Source organism: Durio zibethinus, unplaced genomic scaffold, assembly GCF_047325235.1.
Source record: "Durio zibethinus cultivar Kanyao isolate XHJ-2024 unplaced genomic scaffold, ASM4732523v1 HiC_scaffold_230, whole genome shotgun sequence".
In the NCBI taxonomy this organism is placed as follows: domain Eukaryota; kingdom Viridiplantae; phylum Streptophyta; class Magnoliopsida; order Malvales; family Malvaceae; genus Durio; species Durio zibethinus.
The window spans coordinates 15,001-23,503 of record NW_028322853.1 but is presented as its reverse complement, the minus strand read 5'-3'; the positions used below and the strand labels follow the sequence as shown (position 1 = coordinate 23,503).

General features: G+C 34.8%; 3 non-coding genes across 3 annotated transcripts; 1 reads left to right on the top strand and 2 right to left on the bottom strand.

The window, feature by feature from the left end:
* Window positions 1-5,027: 5,027 nt before the first annotated feature.
* On the top strand, window positions 5,028-5,099 carry TRNAC-GCA (transfer RNA cysteine (anticodon GCA)). The gene has a single exon. It is a non-coding gene; the product is annotated as a tRNA-Cys (tRNA).
* Window positions 5,100-7,462: 2,363 nt separating this feature from the next.
* TRNAD-GUC (transfer RNA aspartic acid (anticodon GUC)) lies at window positions 7,463-7,536 on the bottom strand. The gene has a single exon. It is a non-coding gene; the product is annotated as a tRNA-Asp (tRNA).
* A 491-nt stretch (window positions 7,537-8,027) lies between these two features.
* On the bottom strand, window positions 8,028-8,111 carry TRNAY-GUA (transfer RNA tyrosine (anticodon GUA)). Its single transcript has one exon. It is a non-coding gene; the product is annotated as a tRNA-Tyr (tRNA).
* Between the last annotated feature and the right edge of the window lie 392 nt (window positions 8,112-8,503).

Here is an 8,503-nt window from a genome sequence, read left to right as displayed (position 1 = left end):
TCATGTCAGATCCAGGGCATCCCAATTCGATTGAATGGGATGACAGTTTCTCATTGCTAATCGGTAAAATCATAATTTCGATCAAATCACACATCGCAGTATACTAGACCCTCTAATTCTTTAAGAGGTTTATCTAAAAGATTGGCGATATAACTAGGACGACGTTTCAAATACCATACATGAGTTACTGGACATGCCAGTTTTATGTATCCCATTTGATATCTTCGTATCCGATAATCAACAAATTCAACTCCGCATTGTTCACAAAATTTAGGGCCCTGCTTTTCATTTCCAATTACTCGATAATTTCCACAAGCGCAAATTCCACTTTTTATAGGTCCAAAAATTCTTTCACAAAATAATCCATCCTTTTCCGGTTTATTGGTTTTGTAATGAAAAGTATAGGGTTTTGTCACCTCTCCAACGGTTTCTCCATTAGGTAGGATTTTATTGGCCCAAGCACTTATTTGTTGGGAGAGAAACTGAGCCAATTCGGAGTTGTTGATGTTTATATCGGTCGATCATAGAAGACAAATTCTGATTCATTCCGATTAAGCTTCCTTCCTATTAATCTGGAAGTTCTTCTCAGATACAAGGAAATGATTCAGTTCCAGAGCCAAAGATCGTAATTCTCGGACGAGCAATCGAAAAGATTCTGGAGCATTTTCAGGTTTAGGTATTGTTCCTCCAATGATCATAGTACCAAGTACTTCTTGGCGAGCTCTAATATGATCAGATTTATAAGTAAGCATTTCTTGTAAAATATGAGCAACACCAAATCCCTCTAGAGCCCAAACCTCCATTTCTCCTACCCGTTGTCCTCCTTGCTTGGACCTTCCTCTAAGTGGTTGTTGTGTAACAAGTGTATAATGTCCACTGGAACGCCCATGTATTTTATCATCAACTTGATGAATTAATTTCAAGATATAAGGTTTTCCTATTATAACAGGTTGTTCAAAAGGGTCCCCCGTTCTTCCATCAAATAGTCTGCTTTTTCCTGGATACTCGGGTTCAAATACCCATGGATTCGCTGTTTGCTTACCGGCTTCATATAATTCGGAAAACACTAGTTTTCTCGAAGCCTCTTGTTCATATCTCTCATCAAACGGTGCTATTCGATAATGTCTATCTAGTAGACTCCCTGCTAACCCAAGCGAGCATTCAAATATCTGTCCCACATTCATTCGTGAAGGGACTCCTAATGGGTTGAAGACCATATCAACAGGTCTTCCGTCTTGCAAATAAGGCATATCCTGTCTAGGTAAAATTTTGGAAATGATACCCTTATTTCCATGTCTTCCGGCTACTTTATCGCCTACTTTCATTTCGCGTTTCTGTGAAATATATACACGAATCGTTTCCGGATTATAACTAGAACCCCCTTTTTTCTGGATCCATCTCACATCGATGACTCGACCCCTCCCACCTATAGGTAATTTTAGACAAGTTTCCTTTGAAGTGGATACCTGAATCCCAAGTATGGCCCGTAATAATCTATCTTCTGGAGCATATGATGATTCTTTCGCCACCTGAGGCGTTAATTTACCTACTAAAATATCGCCCGTCTCCACCCAAGATCCCAGCATCACAATTCCATTTTTGTCTAAATTGCGGAGTAAATGGGCTTCTAGGTGCGATATTTCGTTAGTGATTCTTTCAGGACCTTGGCTTGTCACATGAGTCTGAATTTCATATTTTCGTATGTGAAAAGAAGTATAAATATCTTCATATACTAGACGCTCGCTAATGAGTACCGCATCCTCAAAATTGTAACCTTCCCATGGCATATAAGCTACTAATACGTTTTTGCCCAAAGCGAGTTCGCCACCAACCGTAGCGGCACCATCCGCTAAAATCTGTCCCTTTTTAATGCATTTACCCCGCTGAACCCGGGGAGTTTGATGCATACAAGTATTTTTGTTGGAACGTTGATACATAACTAATGGAATGCTTAGAGTATCCCCATTACCCGATAAAATAATCTTGTCAGTATCGGTAGAAATGATCTTTCCCTCTTGATCGGCTATAGCGGGAACCCCTGAATCTAGAGCCAATTGGCGTTCCAACCCAGTTCCAACAATGCACTTCTCGGAACGCGAAAGCGGAACTGCTTGGCGTTGCATATTAGAACTCATTAAAGCCCGATTCGCGTCATTATGCTCGATAAAAGGAATGAGGGAAGCTCCCATAGAAAAATATTGAAAAGGAAAAATACTTCGAAGATGAACTTGTTCCCATGCAATAGTCAGGAATTCTTGGCGGTATCGAGCCGGAACAACCTGTTCTTCCTGAATACCCTGATTCAAGGCCAAAGAATTTCCTGCCGCTACCATATAATATTCATCTCGACTTGGGGATAAATAAAGCATCTGTGCTTTTTTTGATCTCTCAAATATTTTATAAAATGGACTTTCTAGAGACCCCCAACGACCAATCCTGGCATGAATTGCTAAGGATCCAATAAGTCCAACATTGATTCCTTCAGACGTGTCAATTGGGCAAATGCGTCCATAGTAACTAGGATGGATATCTCGTATCCGAAAATTAGCAGTTCGCCCGGTCAATCCTCCGGGGCCCAAATAACTCAATTTTCTCCCATGAACTATTTGTGTCAATGGATTTGTTCGATCCAAAACTTGAGACAATGGGTGTAATCCGAAAAAGGATTCATAAGTGGTTGTTAATGGAGTCGAAGTTACCAAATTCTGAGGAGTCGGTATCAATTTATGCCTAATTGCTCCGCATATAGTTCCTCTAACTACATTTTCTAAACGAACCAGAGCCAATCCGAATTGATCTTGTAAGAGATCCGCTACAGAACGAATACGCTTATTTTTCAAATGATTCATATCGTCAAGTGTACCCATTCCAAATTTCATTCCAATCAAATGATCCGCAGCTGCCAATATATCTCGCGGTAACAAAAATGTATTGTTCTGAGGTATATTAAGATTCAGTCTCTGGTTCATATTTCGTCGACCAATCCTTCCTAATTCACATCTTTGCTGAAAGAATTTCTTTTGTAATTCCTTACACAAGGATTCAGAAAATACCGGATCCCCGCCTACACAAGAAAATTGTTGATAAAACTCCAAAATGGCATTTTCTTTTGACCCAATTTTTTTTTTTTCCTTATCGGTCAGGAAAGACAAGAAAATTTCAGGGTAGCAAACATTCTCTAGAATTTCTCTTAGATTCGAACCCATAGCTGATGATAGAACTAGAATAGATATTTTCTGTTTCCTACTTACACGAGCCCATATCCTTGCTTTTCTATCAATCTCTAATTCGAACCTCCCCCCCCAATCTGATATTATGGTACCAGTATAGACCGAAATTCCGTTAGGATCCAATTCTGATCGATAATAGATACCGGGGCTTTGCAATATTTGATTGATCACAATTCTGTATATTCCATTTACTATAGAAGTTCCGAGGGAGTTCATTAAAGGAATGTTTCCAATAAAAATTGTTTGTTCTTGCATATCCTTACTGGTTTTCAAAATTAATCCTGCGGATACATATAATTTAGAAGAATATGTGAGTGATTCATATACAGCATCCCTTTCTTTTATCAACGGTTCCACCAATTGATATGTTTCCACAAATAATTGAAATTCAATTTCTTGATCTGTATCTTCAATTTTTGGAAACTTATCAAGTTCTTCTGTTAAGCCCCGATCCATGAACCCACAAAATCCTTCAAATTGTATCTGATTCAACCCAGGTATTGTATACATTTCCCCATTTTCATTCCCGAGCATTTTGAATTTCCCATTTATCAAAAAAATCCCATTCTTTTCTCATTCTTCATCGAATCATATGAATCGATCTAATAATGATGGAATTGAATTTCTATTCTGTTTACTGAATCACATGAAATTTTATCTAACTCCATATACCATATAATATATATGGAATGTATGAAATGCGTATGAACGGAAGAAGAAAAATTATACTCAAATTTTAATTTATATTTATAACAAACAGCTACATAAAAGAATTGATAAATGCCATTTAGCCTTATGGAGTTTTGTATAGAATATCAAAAAAAAAAATAATAATTCAATTTCTACCATTATTATGATATTCCATATTCCAATCCGATTGAATACCAGAAAAATGAAATGAATTCCTGATTTGATCTGTTCGTTGAGATAAAGACAAAATAATCATAAAATATATATCGGGAGAGAGTTGATTTTTCTAGCACTTAATTTTTTCATAGATTCCATTGTTCTGTTCAAAAAATGATTCGCAGAGAAGAGAGATGTTTTTACCCATTTTTTAGTTTTTTATTTTTTAGTAGAATATTTAGAATATGATTGAAGTGCGTACGAAAAGAGGGCTTGTATTTATTAAACATATGCAGATATAGCATTTCTATTTATATATGTCTTTCCTCTTTTCTTTTTATTCCATTATAGCTCTCTAGTGGAGACAACACATGGCGTGCTCTATCAAAAATTCTATTTTTTCTTTAATTTTAATCTATTCAATGAAAAATTGAAACACGATAATTTCTTGCTGATTCCCTATGGACATCATATCTAGATAGATAAAATACCTCATTAGATAACTAGAGCTGTGTAACAACTTATGTTCGGGGGTTTACATAGACTCATAATTGCTGTTATATTATTATAATATAATTTATAATTATATAATTTATAATTGAAATTAAGAAAGTTTTTTTATTGAATTGAAAAATTGAAAAAAAAAATCAATACTAATTAGTTATGTATCCATTTTTATTTTCTTATACCATTAGAGAAAGACAAGTGAAGAAGAATCGTCCATAAATTTGCCGTCAATAGTTAATAGTTAATGGTTCCAATTTTTTTGTCCTGCATTTTTACTTTTGTAACTGAGAATCCACATTTTCTTTTTCAATAGAAAAGAAAAAAGAAAGGGAAAGTTTTTGTTTTTAGATATTGTGTGTCTTGAGATACTATAACCAATTGAAGGTATGGATCCAATCTAAAAATAAAAAGGGGATACTCTCATTTTTTTGTTTGTAGCCTTTTGGCGACATGGCCGAGCGGTAAGGCGGGGGACTGCAAATCCCTTATTCCCCAGTTCAAATCCGGGTGTCGCCTGATCAACAAAAAACGCGAAATCCTATATTCTGTTTTGCTGATATAACTCGACCAATTTTCTCCGGCAAAAACAAGTGTAAGAAAAGGACTCTTGATACTTTCTTGATTATAAACTTGATTATAAACTTCCGGAGGTTTTGTTTTCTAAAGTGTTGTAAATCCTTACGTCTAGGATTCAAGGAAAAACTAGAGTAGTGGAAGGGAATGAGTAAATCTTGATATGGTAGCCCCTCCCCTACTAATAGAGGGGCTACTATCGGAGTCTTGAATTAGATTGGATAACGGGAGTGTTTAATTAACTAATGAATGGTTGTAGAAGGGTTGGAAGATACTTTGTATACAGACTGATGAAAGTCTCTGAGTGTTCAGGCATCCAATCAATATTAGATTGGATGGATAATTGGCTTTTACTTAATAAGGGACACCAAAAGAAAGAAGAAGTCTTATTATTGCTACATGTGAGTAACATTCTTTTGATACTTCCAAAAGTGTTACTGCGTATTTTGCTTGTGCTTAATGGTTCTCGATTTTACTAGAAATCATATAAGAACTTGTTATAAGCGGATTTATTGAAGTGTTTCATCAACGGTGGTGTGTCAGAATTCCCTTTTCCTTTTGACTCTGCACCGGTAATTCCACTATTATTAGTGAACAATAATGGAAAAATTCCTTCCTATTTGTTTCATATTCATAGAAATTAGGGGACATAATACACATGGATATAGTAAGTCTTGCTTGGGCTGCTTTAATGGTAGTCTTTACATTTTCCCTTTCACTCGTAGTATGGGGAAGAAGTGGACTCTAGGGGTACTTCTAATTGGGTTGAGGAATCAAACCGTATCAATTGTTTTCTAGATCGTTTTGCAAAGCCTTTTTAACTATTTTATTAGTCTTCATTTCGAAATTCTTGGATTCTAGTGGAGTAATGTATTCTATGAATAATACCCTTTCAATCAAAATCAAACAAACATTTCAATAATTCCCATGTTCGTATTTCGAAAGTAAAAGGGATACGGATGATAGGCAATTTATTAAAAAAAAAAAAGAATTCTTCCTAAATTTTCTATTTTGATGAACCAGCTCTTACCAGAGTTATATATGGACAATGAGGGACAAGGAACCCCCCCCCCTTTTTTTTTTCTGTATTTGTTTGTTTTTATTTCCTTCCCTCTTTACTGTTACTGTTCAAAGAGAAAAAAAGTAGTTCTTTTATTTAATAAGATCTTGCCTTAGTGTAGTCACATATTGCACACTTACCCCCTGTTTTATTTATTATTTTAGGAATTTTATTTATGCCATGCTTTATTGACTCATTTCATATCATGGATCAAAGAAAAGAAGTTAAATTAAAAATCGGTTCCATGAAATGAAAGAATTAGAAAATCGTAAGACTTGCCTTTCAATTATTTCAGATTGATTGAAATCAACACAAATAAAATAGATCAAGCGAAGAAATAAAATTGAGATACTATGTACATTACATATATTTCATTACATATATTTAATTGATATCGACATGTATGAAGATACATATTGTAGATTCATCTATATTAAGCTTGTATCTTTATACATTACAATAATAGATATGGATAGTATGGTAGAAAGATTCATATTTTTTTTCTACCATACTATCGAGTTTGATAGGATACTGCTGATTCTAGTCCATTCATTTTATTTAATTTATTTAAGACGTGAAATTGGAATCCTTTTTTTCTTAAATCCTTGATAAAAAGTCAAGTTTCATTCAAATTAATCACTTTGACTGACAGTTTTTACGTATATTATAAGTAAAAAGGCGGTAGGAACTAGAATGAACAGCGCTGTAGCAATAAATGCGAGAATATTTACTTCCATAATTTCATTGTTTTTTTTACTTCGCAATAACTCGGGATTTAATCCCATAGAGATGATAAATTTGTCGCTTGTAAATTCAATGCGATGACTTACATTTCAATGACATCGAATCGGATCAATATCATGAATAACAATATCTAAGCTATCAAATCGATTCACCGTCGAGAATTGAATAGTATAACATAGGAAGCTCTTTTATCCACACCGAATACAAAATTGGATTCCTGGCCCAATCAAAAGAATTCCTTTCCTTTATTTCTATATATTCTTTTCCACTCTTTCTTTTCGATAATCTACCGCCTTCCTTGTACAATCATCTGATGATGTATCATCTGACTGCTTTTCCACTTTCACCGTTTACAAATAGTTTACAAATAAACCCCAACAAAAAATGGAAAGGAAAAAATAAATAAAAAAGGCTATCCTTGGGAATGAAATTCTTTCATTTGTATTCCCTTTCACAGAAAATGGAGGGATCAATTGATGTATTTTTTTTTTATTGTATCCGTCGGGACTGACGGGGCTCGAACCCGCAGCTTCCGCCTTGACAGGGCGGTGCTCTGACCAATTGAACTACAATCCCAGGGCAATAAAGAAAAGTGTACAGCATAGATATTCTTATGATTTCATTCAAGCCATTTTCTATTTAAATTTTAGATTCGAATCGCCGTGTTGTAACAAACAAAGGCGCGAGTGATATATTGATATCCATACGGGTATGCGCTTTAGTGAGAGCAACGCGGATTACTAGTTACTAGTAATCCTTTCGTTATTGCCAAATCGATCGATAATCAATTTTAAAATGAAAAAAAAAAAAGAGTCTTTTTTCTTTACTTTACTCTTTCTTTTCATTAAACTTTATACTTAATGATCCTGATATGAATCTAGATCATTATCAAGGTCAGAATTTATGGGAACAAATAAATAGAACAAATAAAAAACAAATAGCGGTAGGGATGGATATATCAGAAAATTGGACTTTTTTTATTCTTCCCTAATTTTTTTGTTTGGCTTTTCTGGAAAACAAAATACAAAAAAATGGGCATTTTATGTTATGGCGGATCAGCGAATTATTGGGCCGAGCTGGATTTGAACCAGCGTAGACATATTGCCAACGAATTTACAGTCCGTCCCCATTAACCGCTCGGGCATCGACCCAGGAAGAATCAATTATAGGTTTATTGATAATCCATGATCAACTTCCTTTCGTAGTACCCTACCCCCAGGGGAAGTCGAATCCCCGCTGCCTCCTTGAAAGAGAGATGTCCTGAACCGCTAGACGATGGGGGCATATTTGCCTGACCGACATCATACTATGCTCATAGTATGAACAGTTTTTTGAAATTGTCAATATAATGGAATGATATGACTAGATCCGAAAGCTTTTTCCATCTTTTATGATTTTCCATTTTTGATTCATGATTTATACTCATAAATCATTCATTTGAATCGCCACTCTATTCTATATAGAAATAAATTAGATATAGAAATAAATTAGATAAATTCAATCTATTATATTATTATATTATATAAATCGATATTATAAAAAG